Source organism: Pelodiscus sinensis, chromosome 5, assembly GCF_049634645.1.
Source record: "Pelodiscus sinensis isolate JC-2024 chromosome 5, ASM4963464v1, whole genome shotgun sequence".
Lineage (NCBI taxonomy): Eukaryota > Metazoa > Chordata > Testudines > Trionychidae > Pelodiscus > Pelodiscus sinensis.
The window spans coordinates 97,804,820-97,822,502 of record NC_134715.1 but is presented as its reverse complement, the minus strand read 5'-3'; the positions used below and the strand labels follow the sequence as shown (position 1 = coordinate 97,822,502).

The window sequence follows — 17,683 nt, the reverse complement described above, 5'->3', positions numbered from 1 at the left end:
CTTCATTTGAATTTTCGATTAGCCTCATTTACATTCCTCTTTCAGAAGAGGAATATAGTTTAGACATGCCCATAGATAGATCTAGGACAAGTAGTTCCTTTCCTATGGAGAGAAAAGGCAGCATGTGTCTATCTGTGTTATGAGTGTTTTGAGGCATTAGTCAGAGAGGGCTGTGTTAAGGTTATATAGACAATCCAGCCTTGACTTTGGGTAGCTCAACTGAACCACCATCTATTCAGCAAGATTTACATACAGTACATGAGTAGTAGCTGTATGAAATTTTTCAGTGGTAGATACAGTAGGTGTGGCAGGATGGTAGACATAATTTTGAGAGCTGAGTAGATGGAGATTAGTGTGAGGGTCATAATGTGATTTTGATATCAGGAAATCAGGGTTTGTGTCCACCCTTTGTGATCAAGTAAAGAAAGGGAACTCTTAACACCCAGAAGAGATATTTTGTATCATTTAGGGCAAAATTGTGTAGGTTGGACTAGTAGCAATGTGAAGGCCAAGACTATAATAGGAATTAAAAAAGAGCTAGAAAAGTTCATGGAGAATAGCTCAATTAATGGCTATTAGATAGGACAGAAAGGGTTGATGGCCCTAGCCTCTGTTTGCCAGGAGCTTGGAATGAGCAATCGGTACATCACTTGATGATAACCTGTTCTGTTCATTTTCTTTGGGGCATCTGGCACTGGCCAGTGTCAGAATACAGGATACTGGGTTGGATGAACACAGGACACTGGTCTGATACATTATAGCCATTCTTATGTTCTTATTTTGCTTTCATTTCTCTCCCTCACATAAAACAAGCAACCCAAACTATCCAAACTAAATCAAGAAAAAATTTCCCCAGATCAGACAGGCAAAGACCCTGGCGGTAATAGTAGGTGGGAGGAGTTCCATATTCTCTATAGTGTGATACATGGAACTTTCCAGTTTGAACTGAAATAAATGGTGGATTCTCTATAACTTGAAATCTTTAAGTGAAGATTTGAGGATTTCTTTAACTCAGCCAGAAGTTTTAGGCCTATTACAGGAGTGAGCAGGTGAAGTTTTATGGCCTACAGGAGGTCAGATTAAATAATTATATTAGTCTCCACTAGCCTTAACAACGAGTCTTTAAAAAATAAAAACAAATAAAGAAAAAACACAACCTGAAAGATAGATTTGTAGCAGTACAACATCTTGCCTTTTTCAGTTTTCTGTCCAAGATACGACTTCAGCTAACAAAGGATGAAAGATTGGTTTCTGTTGAGTTATCCAGCTTTTGGGAAACTTCGAAGGCTATCAATCCTGTGAACTTTTTGGTTCAATATATAGGGATGGCCTAGATAGTGCTTGGTATCACATGGAGGGAATAGACTTGATGACCTTCCTTCAAGTGCAATAGTTATATGAGTCTATGATTTCATACTCTATGAAGAGGGCAAATAAGCTTGTGAGTCTTAGCATAGTTAACTTGAGGAACAAATTATTTTTCAAATAAAATTTTAATACGATTTCCCCCAAAGGCTGGTGGGATGCCTATTCTACTGAGCATCTCATTGTTTATTGAAATGATGTGAGCTCTGGTTTGATCTCTTTTGTGAACATTTAAAGGTCAAAAAGGATGAGTTTGCTTGCTTTAGGCAGGAGAAACTTCTTTTTATCCCCAGGGGAAGCTCCAAAAAGCCAATCCAATGAATTCATCTCTCTTTGGGTAGTTTTCCTTTTCAAAAGAATGTGTATCCATTTGCATCCTCTTTTAATTGTCCTTCATTGTCCCAGCAGACTGCATTAAGAGTGGCAATGGCAATGTTGAATATGGCCGGTTCCCTGGCAATTACATCATTTCTTCTGGGCATTGACTGTGCTGAGCGTCCATAAGGCTGCGGACATTCCAGATGGTGAAATTCATTGCCTTATATCTCATATCTTGGCAATAGAGTTCAGTGATCCCACAGGATACAACTATCCAGTAGAAAAGTGTGAGATTTGTGACACCTTTTCTAGCCATCTCCTCATTTGCGAAAAGCAGAGGGGGCTCCTGAAAAGGCCTGCCCAATCACAGCCATGGCTGCTGAAATGCACTTCTGTCTCAACCAAGCACAAAACAACCTCCATGTGGCTACAGCTGCCTATTTGTGGCTAAAGACTCCAAAAGATCACTCTTCCTGTCTTTTCTGTAACATGTCAATCACTGCAGGTGTAAACCCTTCGGCAGAGGCCTGAGCATAAAATATTTTAATTTTTCCTCTTTGATGTACACAACCTTGTTGTGATGGAAGCCTTGTTTGACCCTGTGGTTACGTCTACACTGGCCCCTTTTCCGTAAGGGGCATGTTAATATGAGCTATCGTAATAGGGAAATCCGCGGGGATTTAAATAGCCCCCGCGGCATTTAAATAAAAATGTCCGCCGCTTTTTTCCGGCTTTTAGAAAAGCCGGAAAAGAGCGTCTACACTGGCCCCGATCCTCCGGAAAAAGTGCCCTTTTTCGGAGGATCTTATTCCTACTTCAAATAACTTTATTAATAATAAGATCCTCCGGAAAAGGGTACTTTTTCCGGAGGATCGGGGCCAGTGTAGACGCTCTTTTCCGGCTTTTCTAAAAGCCGGAAAAAAGCGGCGGACATTTTTATTTAAATGCCGCGGGGGCTATTTAAATCCCCCGCGGATTTCCCTATTACGATAGCTGATATTAACATGCCCCTTCCGGAAAAGGGGCCAGTGTAGACATAGCCTTCAGAGTTCTATCACCTGGAACTTTTATACTCCCAGTGGAGTCCTCCTTGGCAAACCGATATGAGGTGAGGCTCCTGACTGACCATAGTCCTCACTCCAAAAGACCCCAATGGCAGATCAGGTGCATATAGAGGATCTTCTACTACTCTGCAACTCGGAGGCGGATGATAGCTGCAGCCTGAAGGAGGCTTCTGGTTGTGTTAGATCTCCTTGCCACTGGGTCAGGGCTTCCTTCCTGTCAAGTTTTGTGTGGTTACTGCCTGTGCACCAGTTTTTCCCATATTCCTATATGTAGTAGGTAAAAAAAGAACAAAGAGAAAGACTCATGTTTAGAGCTGGGCTTAATCTTGCCCCCTACAGTCTTTAAGACCCTGTGTGCATTTCTATGTTTTGAACTGCTAAAAGGGACATAAAATACCTTGCAGAATGCCACACTTAGTTTCTTTTTGTTTTTTATAATATTAGCATTTGAACTGTGAAGCAGGATAATCTTAAACATGATTCTGGCCTACTAAAAATGAGCACAGCCAGATGGAACACAGGAATTGCAGTTTCTCTTTGAACCACTGCCGGGGAGAAGTGTAAATAACATCACTTGTAAAGGAAAACATTGAACAAAGGTAGCCAAGCTGCTTCGAACTAAATTGGTACTTGAAAGGTTGAACCAATAACTAGTTTAAGACTTAGATTTCAGTCTGCATGTATATTACAACTTTAAAGAAGCTTAGATTTGGGGGAAAGGGCAAATGGGACAAATGAGAGGCTGCAGTGAATCATCTTTTGGGGAGGCAAAGAGACAAAAGGAAATGTGCCAGTCTGAAGATGTCCAATCTCTCCATGAACCTTAAATGCTGCAGTGCATCCAATTATTTGAAATGGATTTTTAAAATGAAATGTAAAATTATGCAACTGTATTTGCATAGCAATAAACCATGCCAGGGAATAATAATGCACATATGGATTAACTGTCTACAATATAGTTGACATTATACAAGACACAGATATCAAGACAGCTTGCAATTTGTAGTCCCAGTCCTTCACAGTGAAGTCAATGGGGCTAAGTGAAATCGATGAGGAACCATGCAGACATTAGGTATGCTACAATCCTACATTCCTGAAGCCAGTATTGAAGGAGATAGACACACAGGTGTTTGTTGTTCTTGTTGCAAAACTGAAACTTACAGGAAATTCAGACAATGGTCTTGTGTGTGTGTGTGTGGAAGGGTGTGTGTGATGCAGAACCATCAAGTTTTTACTGGTGTGCCTGGGTTCCAGCTGCTGCCCCTCATGCATGTGGTCCTGGATGCCAACCCCATACCCAGTATCCTGGCTGCCAGCCCCACACCCAGAGTCTAATAACTCTAATAACAAGATTTTTATAGAATCATAGAATCATAGAGTTGGAAGAGACCTCAGGAGGTCATCAAGTCCAGCCCCCTGCCCAAAGCAGGACCAATCCCAACTAAATCAACCCAACCAGGTCTTTGTCAAGCAAAGACTTAAAAACCTCTAGGGATGGAGATTCCACCACCTCCCTAGGTAACCCATTCCAGTATATCACCATCCTCCTAGTGAAATACATTTTCCTAATATCCAACCTAGACCTTCCCCACTGTAACTTGAGCCCATTGCTCCTTGTTCTGTCATTTTTATAATCATGGGATAACAGAAAAAAGTGGATCACGAGGAGGAATTTGAATAAAAACCGCCTAAGGGTCAGGCTTACAAAGAAGGCATAATTTACATTAGTGGGCTACTGGCCTCTTGGGCAGGCGATTGAAGGCACTTAACCTTGATCCTCACAACACAACAGTGGTACATATACCAACGGCTATATTCAAAGCCAACCAAAGTCAGTAGAAAGAGCCTCATTTACTGCACTGGGTTTTGAATCATACCAAATAGCTTATTAATTTCAGCTCATAGAGTTGGGTCCTTGTAGCCAGACAGGAACCCCCACCTGCAATATCCATCTTGCTTGCCTGGAGCACACAGAGCACACACAGAGCAGTAAAATCAGCATAGTCTTTGAAGCCTTGACAGGAGGCCCGGATATGCTAGCTCACAGTGACTCCGAATGGCTGTAAACAGAGATACGCCAATTGTTGACCTCGAGGCTGCGAGAACTGCCTTGGCTGGCATCTATATTAATACGAACACACAGCCATCCACGGGGGGAGGAATCTCCCACCCAGTAAAGAATGTCCAATGCTTACAATTTAGTTATCTCTCTTGCAAGTGTAAATTAAGTTGAAACTCCCTTGTAAGAACTGGCGTCACAAAGACGGACCAGCACAATTTGGCATCTTAGATAAGAAAGAGGATACGGGCCCCGATGGGTATAAAGATGGGTCCAGCAGCACACTTATTCTGAGTGTCAATCTACCATCTATCTGCTGGTCAGGTGATTGGCCTCCCGAGGTTCCACGGGGATGCCCCCCTCGTATTCGTCTTTCCTAGGAATTGAGGGACTGGCCCTGGCCTGATACGCTGGAGTTGAGAGGCACAGAAGGGGGTAAAAATTGTACCTGGATGTGTCCTTTGTCTTAAGTGTACACATAGACTTAGAGCTCTTTAAAGATTAAGCTGTCACTTGGTACCATTATTTCTATTTTCTATCTTTATTTTCTTTGTAACTATTTTTAAGATCTATATTTGCTAACAGTTAAGAAATAGAGCAATAGCCATTGTAACCATATGATTTATAAGCTTCTTTAATAAACTGTAACTGTTTAAGTTTTAACCTGACTCCTTCAGTTGCTGTAACAGAACCAAGCACAATTTAAAAGAACTCCAGCCGGTCAGAGAGAGCAGATGCAGGCAGAGCTGGGCATTTGGATCGTGTCGCCTCCAGGGGACAGATCCGTGGGACACCTGTCAGCCTTCCCTAGGCTGCCCACTGAGAAAGGGACCTAGCAGTTAGTCTCAGGTGCAATAAGCTCTCCTGCAAAAACTCTGGGGCATCTGTCGGCCTGTTGGCTGCCCCCTGTGAAGGGACCTGGTCCTAGCAGCTAAAGACACAGACATAAAACTTTGGGGTGCCTGTCGGCCTTCCCTAGGCTGCCTGCTGTGAAGGAACCTTGAGTTCGAGCAGTTGAAGACTCGGGTGTATAACACACACGCAAACACACACATATCACACACTGCCCTGACCATCGGCTGACAGTCCTTCACAGCATAATTGTTGTACTGATTGTCATTATTAATTATTTATTTTGTATTTTAGTAACCGTTAGAGACCAGGTCCCTATTGTGCATTGAGCTATGAAAATGTGTAACATCAGGAGGCTGGAACAAAGAAATTCCTGTTATACCATCCAAATAACTGACCCCCTGTTTAATTCCAAACCATGCCCACAAAAATTATACCTCACCATAAAAGTAAAAACTGACAGCAATATATCTGCAACCTAGTGGGATAATCTCAGCTTTCAGCTGTGCAGGAAACAAACAAAAATATTTTAACAAAAGAGTGTCAACAACAAAATTCTTAGTGGAACATTTCTCCATGTCCCCTGTGTAGTGCACTTGAATAATATGCTTCTGCCAAAGCACCCTAGCATAATATTTCCATTGTGAAGTGTCCTAACCAGAAGCCTGATCCTGACTGGTTATGATGACTGTATTCTATACAATTTCTCCTTTAATGGTACTGAAGAAGTTCCTGGTTTGGAAACAGGTAACTTAGGTTCTTTTTTATTGTAACTATTGCTTAGTTGCTCACTCATGGCAGGCCTTTATGTCTCCTTGTTAGCACTGGTGCTTTTCTTTCTGCTGCTGGGAACCTCAGAGTGAAAAAAACCAAAAGGACCCACTTCAGATTCTTAAAAAAAAACAACACCTTTTTCTGCCACTTTCCCCTCCCACCCTTAATAATCTCCTGAGTGGAATCTCATAAAATGAATGGACCCCTTGCAACTGTATATACTTCTGGATCAGTGCCCTCTCCACTTACTAGGAAAGGCTACAAATCTGTCTCATGAGACAGGACATCTTGCCATAATATAATTCAGACAAATATTACATAATTTACTGGTACTCAGCACTTGTTCCTGCTCTTATATTAACATCTGAGAACTTATTGGTGACCATGAGGGGAGAAGGAACATATGCTATGGTCTGTCCAGTGGAGGGGAAACTACGGTCTGCAGTCTGCACACGGCTCATCAGACTAAGCTGGGGGAGGGGAGGCTGCCAGACAGGTTGTCTACAGGTATGGCCACCCATTGCTCCCATTGGCTATGCTTTGCTGTTTCCAGACAATGGGAACTACAGGCACACGGCAAACATCTGTCCGGTGGCTCATCAGTAGATTACCCTGACGAGCCGGTAAATGGACTACAATATTCAAGTTACAAACAGTGCACATGCTAATAGCTATGCAATAACTCTCTTATTCAATTAAGGCAACAAGAGGCAAAGTTAAGGTTCAAAGGGTGAAAGAAAATGATGGAGTGATACAACCAGTACTGGTATTAATAACAATTATATTAGAATAAAATCCAGCACTCCAATCAAGTTTAGACCCCATTGTAGTAGGTGCAGTACAAATCCACTTGTATGTCAACATAGCTATTGCTCTAAAGAAATGACATCCAAAGGTTATATCTACACTTGCCCCCTAGTTCGGACTAGGGAGGCAAATGAAGCATACTGAAGTTGCTAATGAAGCGCGGGATTTAAATATCCCGTGCTTGATTAACATATTCGCAGCCGGTACAATTTTAAAATTATTTATAATCATTGCACAGTTAATTCGAGGGAAGGGTTTTGGATCGGACTACCGCGTCTACACGCAGCAAGTTAAATCGGGCAACCAGCATTTTAAAATGGCGACTGGCTGCAAATATGCTAATCAAGCACTGGATATTTAAATCCTGTGCTTCATTAGCAACTTCGGCATGCTTCCAAACTAGGGGGCAAGTATAGACATACCCTAAAATAAGACACAAAGAATGGGTGCAAGAAGTAAAGCAAGCATGAATGTGACAGGGCGCCTGCCCTGCACTGGCCCTTTAATACTCGGACTCCGTCCCGGAGCCGGGGCTAGCAGAGAGGAGGCCAGCGGGAGTTAGTTAGGGCTAGAGAGAACCCAGCTGGCAAAGACCCAGGACTGCACGAATGGCTGGTAGAAGCCAGCTGAACCTATTAGGGTGTGGGAGAGCCCAGCTGGCAAGGATCCAGGACTGCATGAATGGCTGAGAGAAGCCAGCTGAACCCATTAGGGCGAGTATGAGCACAGCTGGCTCGTATATATAAAGAAGCCCAGGTTGCTCAAGGAGGAGGAGAGAGGCCAGTGAGGGGCTGGCTGTGGAGGAAGCAGGAGCTCCCAGGAGGGAGACCTGCTGGGGCTAGCCAGCTAGAGCTGGGAGAAGGCCAGCTAAGGCTACCCTGATGAAGGGCTGGAGGAAAGGCCCGGGCGTGGAGACAGGTGGCAGCCTGGCTTAGGTAAGCGGGGCCATGGAGATAAGCCCAGATGCCTATGATGAGCAACCCATACAGACTGTATTCTGCCCTGAGATGGGCTATATGAAGACAGTCAGGGGGCACTGAGGCGCATGGGGGTGCGGACCCCCTGACAATGAAGCAGAGACAGAAAATGGAGAACAATTGTTTTATATCTAGTCAAAGATTACATGAATATTGGTAGTAAAATTCATTTATTACATATCTGGGTACCTTAAATGCATATTTCCTTTTTTTCTACCATTTGAAGTTAGGGAGCTCTATATGTGTTTGCTAGGCAGTTTAAAATAATTGGTGAAAAGTCATTTAAAATATCTTTTTATTACTCTCTTTTGAGTGAATTTCCCAGCTTTGCCTGTCTAACATTTTACAGTACATTTTATATTTATAATATATATGGCCAGCTCATGCCTTTATAATGTGGCCCTTCGCAACACAGAAAGAAGGGACAGATGTTTCCATGGCAATAGACCGCCCCCCTCCCTCTCCCATACACACACTTTCTTTCTGCCCACATGGAGAGCTCTCCACTGGTCTGAGATTCTGCACAGGGGAAGGACGTAGGTCTGGGGAAAACTGAAAAGGCCAGAGATGGTTTTTTTTCCTGTCTTCCCCCTGTTAGTTCTGAAATAGTCCTACACTTATTGAAACAAATGGAAACATTTGTATTGACTTCAGTGGATGAAAGATCAAGCCCGTGGAACAGACAGTAGCTATAGCCTTTATTATAAAGATACAACTCATCCCTCTGTAATCAAACACTTACTGGTTAATTTGATTATTTTAATGTACATTTTCTGCATCAGTATGTTTGTTTTCTTATGCATGATTATTAAATATAGCTGCTTATTAGATAACATTTGGTTAAGCATATTGTACCTACATTAACTGATATAAAAAAGTTAACTTTTTATCTTTGATATAAAAAGGAACATTCATTTGACCCATGAGACTTAGGATTGTGGGCACAAACCTGTGGCGCACAGACAGATATTATGAAAGGTTATTCATGCATAACAATATATTTACCCCATTCTGACCTAAATCTCTACCTTCATGCATGATGCCTCTCTTGGAAAAAAGAGTAAGGACTGTGTTAAATTTTTTCAAAGACTTTATTATAAGTTACACCCTCATTTTAGATTAAAATATACCTCCATCTTTCATGGAGGAAATGCTTTTTTTACTGATGTGTACAGTTGCCTCATAAATGCTTAATCATCAAACTACACTTATGGAAAATTTTATTTATGTTAAAGTAAATGTATTTCTCATTTAAAGACCTACTTTTGTATATTTTATTGTCTCACTGAGTCTGATAATCTATCTCAGACATTTAAAAAAATTGATTTTGATGATACAGGCTGAATATTAGAAATGGGAAGTTTCCTAAATAAATTAAAACAGAGGTAAATGTCTGCTGTATGCCAAAGAAAAAAAAGTTGCAGAGAATGATGAAGAGAAAGGAAAGGAAGCTCCACAAAAATCTAATGTGCTGATAACACTGCTTCTCATGCTGACCAGTGTCAAATTATTTGTTTCTTGATACTAATTCATGCAAAGTAACTTTTAAAAATCTTAAATAATTCAGTTAATTTTGGAACATAAAAGAAAATAATTATAATGAACAAAGTAAAGAAAAATAAATAGAACAAAATGGTACAGTTTGAACCTCTCTGGTCTGGGACTCTCTGGTCCAGCAAAATCCCGAGAGCACCACAGGTGTTGCTGGACCAGACAGCTCCTGGACCAAAGAGCTCCATCTTGGGAAAGTGGAGTCCTGGTGCCCTGAGGCAGCCTCAGGGCTGTAGAGTGCCCATGGCCCATGACTGGCCATGGAGCTCCAACAGGCCTACAGCAGAGGAGCCCCTGAGGCTCCAGGAAAGCAGAGCCCCAGCAGCCCTGGAGCAATGGAGCTCTAGAGCAACAGAGCCCCAGAGCAGCAGATCCTCAGAGCAATGGAGCAGCAGAGCCCTGGAGTAGCGGAACCCCAAGACAGCAGAGTCCAGCAGCCCTGGGGTAGTGTATCTCTGGAGCAGGAGAGCCCCAGAGCAGAGGAGCCCCAGAGCAGCAAGGACCCAACCATCCTGGGACAGTGGAGCCCTATCAGTCACAGGACTGGCCGAGGAGCTGGGAGCCTGGTGACCCAGAGGTAGGGGAGCCTAGTGATTTGCTGACAGATCCTGGGAGATCCTGGAGTCTGTCAGAAGAGGGACTGACCTCCCTTGGTCCAGCAAACTCCCTCCTTTGGACTGGTCAGTTCCCAAGGGTGTCAGAGGTCCAACTTGTACTGTACTCTAGTGCACACAAAACAATGCTGAGCATACTTTATGCATAAACAACTCTAAATAAAATGTAAAAGAGAAGCCTGCTGACTGGAGGACTCAGAAGGAGCAGTGAGCTTCCTCCTTCTTTCATTCTCCTTTATTTGGATTCTGTTCCTAGCATTTTCATAATAATAATAGCTAGAGCTGGTCAGCATTTTTTTGTATAGAAAATTTTAATGGGGGGGGGGGGGGGAGGACAAACATTGAAAATATTTGCTCCCGTTGCCATCCTGCCCCCAAAATGAAAATTGTTGACACATTTACTCATGAGATTTGTAGCTTCAATTCGGGTGAATCATGTCTCCTTTTACACAAATGAGCTGAACTTCCTGTTTGGACAATGTTTCTCATGATATACCAATATAATTCCCCTTGTTGGGGTTCTGTGCTGTATCATGGGGGATTCCCCTGGTTATGACATGGTGTGAGGAAGTCTCTTGGTGAATCCAAATAATAAAGGAGAATGAGACAAAGGGGAGGCCCACTGCTCCTTCTGAGTACTCTAGTCAGCAGGCTCACACTACTTGCTGCCATCTTGTGAGCAACAGTTAGACACAACCTATGGGGAGGACTAGCTGGCAGATGAGGCTAATCACTAGAGTCAATAGGTAGCATGCAGCTGCTAGGACATCATGAAATTTGGGGCAATTTAGTGCCCCAAATTTTGTGGTGTCCCATGCAGCTAGACAGTTTGCATATCAGTAGGAACAGCCCTCAGAAGGAGATTTGAAGAAAGACCAAGGAGCAAGGAGGAGAGAAACTCCCTCCAGTGATTACAGTTTCATCATTTATAACAGATACAAGATTTAGTGTAAGCTAAATCTGTATAGAAGCATGTAATCTACCCACCGAAATACATTAGCTATTATGTAAATAATTTACATTGAAGTGTTTATTTAATGATTTTTGCCTTCTTTTTGGTTTGCAATTTATCAGTGAATTTATTTCCAAATTTTCAAATTCATTAATGTTTTTAAAATATTAATTTCTTTAGGAAGTAATTCTTGTATTGCTAAGGCTTGATTAAAAACTCAAGTCAATAAGAGATTCCACTTATTTGAATTAGAATTAGATCAGCTGGTCATGTGGTAGTGTTTCTGTTCTCTGCTTGAATGACTTACATAACTTATTAAAAATTGTGCAAATGTATAGTTAAACATTCAGACATACAATTCAAAATTTGCAATTCATAAAGGAAATGTGCACACTTGTTACTTATTCAGTGTGACATTCATTCTGGGGAAAAATTTAAGCATTCTAGCTAAACAATTACTTTTTGTGATTCTATAAAATCAAGATATTTTTATATTAGGGTATTATACCAGACATCACAATACCCTGAAGCTGCTCTAATTTATGATGTAATCAAACTGGTTTCCAGTAGCCAGTGTGAGGTGAAACTCAGAGGCAAAGTCACGTTTGGCCTCCGATTTGGGCCTAAGGGTTGAGAACTCCCCTATGGTGAAATGATTTCACAGCTATTTTTTAATTTGAGGTTATTGATATGCTAATATTTGTACAGGTTGAACCTCTGAACTCTGGGACTCTTTGGTCCAGACCATGAATCAGAGCCCCATCTGGCCAGGTTCAGGGGCTGGGCTGATGGTGAGGAGCTGGGCTGATGGCGAGGAGCACAGTCCTGATGGCAGCAGGTCCCATGCAATCATAGAATACTAGGACTGGAAGGGACCTCAAGAGGTCATCGAGTCCAGTCCCCTGCCCCCATGGCAGGACCAAATACTATCTAGACTATCCCCGATAGACATTTATCTAACCTACTCTTAAATAGCTCCAGAGATGGGGATTTCACAACCTCCCTGGGCAATTTATTACAGTGTTTAACTACCCTGACAGTTAGGAACTTTTTCCTAATGTCTAACCTAAACCTCCCTTGCTGCAGTTTCAGCCCATTGCTTCTTATTCTATCCTCAGAGGCCAAGATGAACAAGTTTTCTCCCTCTTCCTTATGACACCCTTTTAGATACCTGAAAACAGCTATCATGTCCCCCCTCAGTCTTCTCTTTTCTAAACCAAACAAACCCAATTCTTTCAGCCTTCCTTCATAGGTCATGGTCTCTAGACCTTTAATCATTCTTGTTGCTCTTCTTTAGACCCTCTCCAATTTCTCCACACTTTCTTGAAATGCGGAGCCCAGAACTGGACACAATACTCCAGTTGAGGCCTAACCAGCACAGAGTAGAGAGGAAGAATGACTTCTTGTGTCTTGCTCACAACACACCTGTTAATGCATCCCAGAATCATGTTTGCTTTTTTTGCAACAGCATCACACTGCTGACTCATATTCAGCTTGTGGTCCACTATAACCCCTAGATTCCTTTCTGCCGTACTCCTTCCTAGGCAGTCGCTTCCCATTCTGTATGTGTGAAACTGATTGGGGAGCACATGCTTGGCTGGAGCTGGCAGTGGGGAGTACACAGCCTCAGCTGGGCTGGCATGGTGGGGAGTGCAGCCCAGACCAGGCTGGAGGCAGAGAGGCCAGTGACCAAGAGCATAGCCCTGGCTGGTGGCAGCCGAGAGCATAGCCACAGCCGGAGGAGCCCAATAGAACCACCCAGCTGGGGCCAACACAGAGGGTAGTGCAGACCCGGCTGGACTGAAGTCACAGGGTTTGGCAGCCAGGAGAGCAGCCCGAATTGGTGCCTCGGAGTGTATCCCAAGATGTGGCCAGCACAATTGGGAGTGGAGTTCTGGCGGGGCTGAGGGCAGTGTGACCGGCAGTAGGGAGCAGGGCTAAGAGCCAGGAGAGGAGCCTTGATCTCCTCTAGTCTGGCAAAATACATGGTTCTGGGCCACAAAGGTCCTGAGGGTGCTGGATCCCCTGTAGACAGAGAACTTCTCAGAAGTGAAGAAAAGTGTAAGTGTTGATCTAATTGTCTAAAATGAACTTACAAGTTATTGGCCTGTGGTAAAATATATTATCTTATATCCATTTTCTATATATGATAATTCCTCAAGACTTAATATCTTTTGATTTTTTTTCTAATTTTTTGATGCACCAGTGAGTCCCATTTGGTTCTATTATCCATCACCTACTTGTTGTTAGCTTCCCAAACAACAAGCCCATTAGTTAAGAAAAGGTAAAATGACAACCATGTGTATTTTTTTATCTTTTCTTGTCACTACCTTTTGAAAATTTATAGGAAGAGGAGCTTTCAGAATGTAACCAATTCATGAATCCTCATGTTAATCATTTGTTTTCATTGTGATGTTGATGTTATATGACTGTATGCCTTTAAAAATATTAAAATAGGGGAACTACTCAGAAAAATTAAGTGATGCAATGTAATCGGTCTGCAAGCTATTTTAAGTGCTGCAAGCCTTATCTTTGAAATACTATTATTTAGAGAGACGGAAGTCTACTATTATATTACTGCATTAATTTGGAAAGAAGAAAGCTTAGTTCTTTCTGCCTATCCTGACACTCTTTCTGACTTTTAAAAAAATTACAATATTAATTTCATTACTTGTTTACAACTTATTGTTAAGTATCTTCATAGCTAAAATGTGAAAGAAAAAATAGCTCATATAATCTTATGTTATATGGTAATCTTTTGGAAGACATTACCCTCCAAGTATTATTATCCTGTTGAATTACATCATGTCAATTTTTTTCACTTGGTTTGCCCCATGTTTAGTTTCTCTGATGTTGGCATTTTTGCTGGTGTTCATAGCAGTTCTTAAAACTAGTGCCAGATTCCTAGTTGAATATGTAGATGAGCTGTATGGCTGCCATTGCATTTTCCTCTAGGGTACCTATGAATGCGACAAGCCAGGAATATCTTGTTCAATTTGGTTAGAAACAATCTGAACAAAAATGAAGAATTAAGGGGTATATTTCCTCTGACTGTATAAAGGAAATGAAACAGAGTATAGTAGTAACCTGATATTTTGACTTAGGTTTATCTGTATTAGAAATATATACTTAAAACTGTGTGAAGGGACTCTTTTAGTTACTTTAGCAATGTGTGGTTGTTATTCTGATATATTGCATGTGAAGCCCACAATGATGCATGACATTCTTTCTGCAATAAAGTAAAATGTAGTTGAAAGTTATAATCAGTCTTCAAATGTTATGATGACTCCCTACTATTCATTTTCTCCAGGGTTATTGTAGTGCTACAGAAAAGCAATAGCCAATCATTGGCAAAACAAGCCATCTGAAATACTAAATTTATTCTTTTGATGTCAATCCCCCAGTTGTATTAAACCCATATAAGAAATACACTCATTTAATATTATTATTGAGTTTACTGCTGTCACGGAGACTCTAGTGCCCTGCAGTAATTTCTGTTGTGTATTTTCCATATTTAGTTACCTTCAATACTGCAGAACAATTTGGCATGTCATTCCATTGGTCCAGGATTGCATGCAGTCCGGCACAAACAGTACAGGAAGGAGTAGCAGTGGGAGATTGGTAAGCAGCTGGGAAGGCAAGGTGGGGTGGAGAGAAAGAATTCATTTTGAATTCTTGAACTGACAACACTTCTTTTGGAAGACAAGAAAGTATATATCCTGCCTAGCAACATGAGAGTGAAGCCATTTGCTCACAGGACAAAGTGCTATATTTGTGACAGAGATGGTATAATAAAGTTGAATACAAAAGTAAATCACTTGGATATGTTGCACAGGTCCTTCCCTCATCAAACACAGCTTGCTGTTTCAGCACAAACCAGGCAAGTATCTGTGTGACAGACAGCACCCAGGGTAACTGTAAATCTTCCAAGCTCATGTTGATGGAAAAATTGAAGGCTTCCAATGCATTTCCCCCAAGAAATACCATCCTTGTGGAATACTGAGTATGAACATTTTTTATTTTCATGCAGGAGCCAGGTGAATCAGATTGTGGAGAAAGACACCTGTTCCTTAAGGAGAGGTGGGTTTGACTAACAAACAAGAACATGAAGTGTGTTTTGGAGACCAATTAAATATCTTGAATGCCTATTATACAACAGGAAAAATATAGGCTTTACACAGATGTGCCTGAGCTGACAAACCTATTGGGTTAAAAAAAAGTAATGGAAGAATAAGATATAGTTAACACGTCTCTGTCACAAAGACTGCTCACCTCATTTGTGCCGAAAGACCAAGCAGTGCTTGATTAAGGGAGGACTGGTGCAACATAGCCAAATAATTTACTTTTGTACTACAAACCATGTCCACAAAAAGTTTCAATAAGCCCATGTTTTTGACTGACATCTGAAATTGTCAAAACATTCTAATCTATGTAACATATTCAGATTGGCTATTATAGACAACACCACTCATAGACCACCAGGCTTATTTGTATTCGAAGGTAAATTAAAGGGCCAAGCTCTACCATCATAATGTATATAACCCATTGAGTAAAGTAGGAGCTGCATGTGTGTATCTCTCCAAAGAGAACGACTGGATGGATTTTACTAGTTTTTTAGCACCGCTTGCTGTAGTTTTCATTTGACATTCATTAGGCCCCAGCCTATCATTTTTATTTTAAAGCATTTTTGAAGAGCATTCCATGGTATCTTCTTGCTCAATACCAAAATCATTATATTTAACCAAGATTAATCATCCAAGGTGATAACCCTAAGAGCATGTCTGCACTAGAAAATAATGTTGAGATAAGTAAAATCGAAATAATATCTCCCGAAATAACTATTTTTAAATAGCACATCCCCACTACAGGGGAGCATCAAAATAGCACAGAATTATTTCAAAATAGCGCATCCACACTGATTAGAGCCTGCCTTGGATTTAGAGCCCCCAAAAGTACTCCAGCACTAGGAAAGTGGATACTTCCTATGGCTGCTTGGTCAGTCAGGCTGCGATGCGTGCTTTCAAGGGATCCTCTTTACAACCGCATCTTACATGCCATTCCTCCACTTCCTCCCCCTTGCAGGATACCTAAAGGATGCAGTGTGCTTTGGTTGCACTTGTGGATGACACAACACTCACATCATGGGGTCCAAGCTGCTGTAAAGCAGTGCCAAGCTGACAGGCCTTGTTCTACACCTCATGGTGCTGTTTGTCCAGACTGCCCAAATCTGCTCCAGCAGGACGATGACCAACGCAGACTGGCTTCGTGAAATGAGGAGTAACGGTAGTTCGAACTAGGAAGCCTAGTTCGAACTACCTAGTTCGTGCCCCGTGTAGCCGTGCTGCACGGGGTTTGAACCAGCGGGGTTTTCAAAATGGCGGCTCCCCGCTTAGGCAAATGAAGCCTGGGAAATTCAAGTGAAGAGCTCCATGTGGCACAAGAAAGCAAGGGTGATGTGAGGAGAGATTCAAAGAGTGGTAACAGCTTTAGCAGCAGGAAATTTGGTACTCCCCTCACATTTTGGGAATTGTAAACCTTGAAGGAAATTATCTAACTGAACCAGATAGTGAGAGACTAAAGAGACTCTAATGCACACGTGAACTTACCCCATTCAGAGGAGCTCGAGACTGTTAAAAAGTGATCCAGGGAGTAACGGAATTTACGGTACCTCAGTAACTGGGCTGGACACTTTGAAAAATGCCTTAGAGCCTTGGGTTGAAAGTTGAATATGTAGTCCTTGGTGCCCCCTACCCTGTTCCTCCCTTCCAATACTTTATAGTGATGAACTCTGGAGGGGAGGAAGAAATTGGAATATGATGGCCATGATTGAAGCTGCAGCTTGAATTCCCTCAGGAAAACTAGATTGGCAGAAGCTTTAAGCCATGAGCTAACCACTAGGCAGGCTGACCTCCTGCTCAGATGATGACTGAACATTATAAAAAACTATAAAAGATTTGGGGCCGAGGCCTTTCCCTAAGCCTTTGAGAAAAACAATTGTTCAAAGTTATCATTGACACAATTAGTTCTTAGGTTTCTTGCTCCCACTCCTTGCGCACACAGGCAGAGGATGTGCATATATGATCTGGTTCCCCCACACTCCACCTTTTTTTTCCCCTGCAAGCTAATGAGCTTGGCTTCTTGTGAAACGGTTAAATGAAGAGAGATGCTGTGATTTGGCTGTGGCTGGCACATGTCCCCTGAACTGCTTTATGTGCTCCATCTCCACTGGCCTGAGGAATGCTCTTTACACACACAGATCACCTCCCGCACAGTAAACGGCATTAACATGCAGTAGCTGTGCCAAAAGGCTGGCCCTTCTCCTTTATTGATTTAAACATTTTAATATTCTC

At 41.9% G+C, this 17,683-nt stretch overlaps 1 long non-coding RNA gene across 1 annotated transcript; it reads left to right on the top strand.

Annotated features, from left to right (window-relative positions):
* Positions 1 to 8,039: 8,039 nt before the first annotated feature.
* LOC142829469 (uncharacterized) lies at positions 8,040 to 17,593 on the top strand. The gene is made up of 3 exons (XR_012903888.1): positions 8,040 to 8,174; positions 14,852 to 14,954; positions 16,416 to 17,593. It is a non-coding gene; the product is annotated as an uncharacterized LOC142829469 (long non-coding RNA).
* Positions 17,594 to 17,683: the final 90 nt, after the last annotated feature.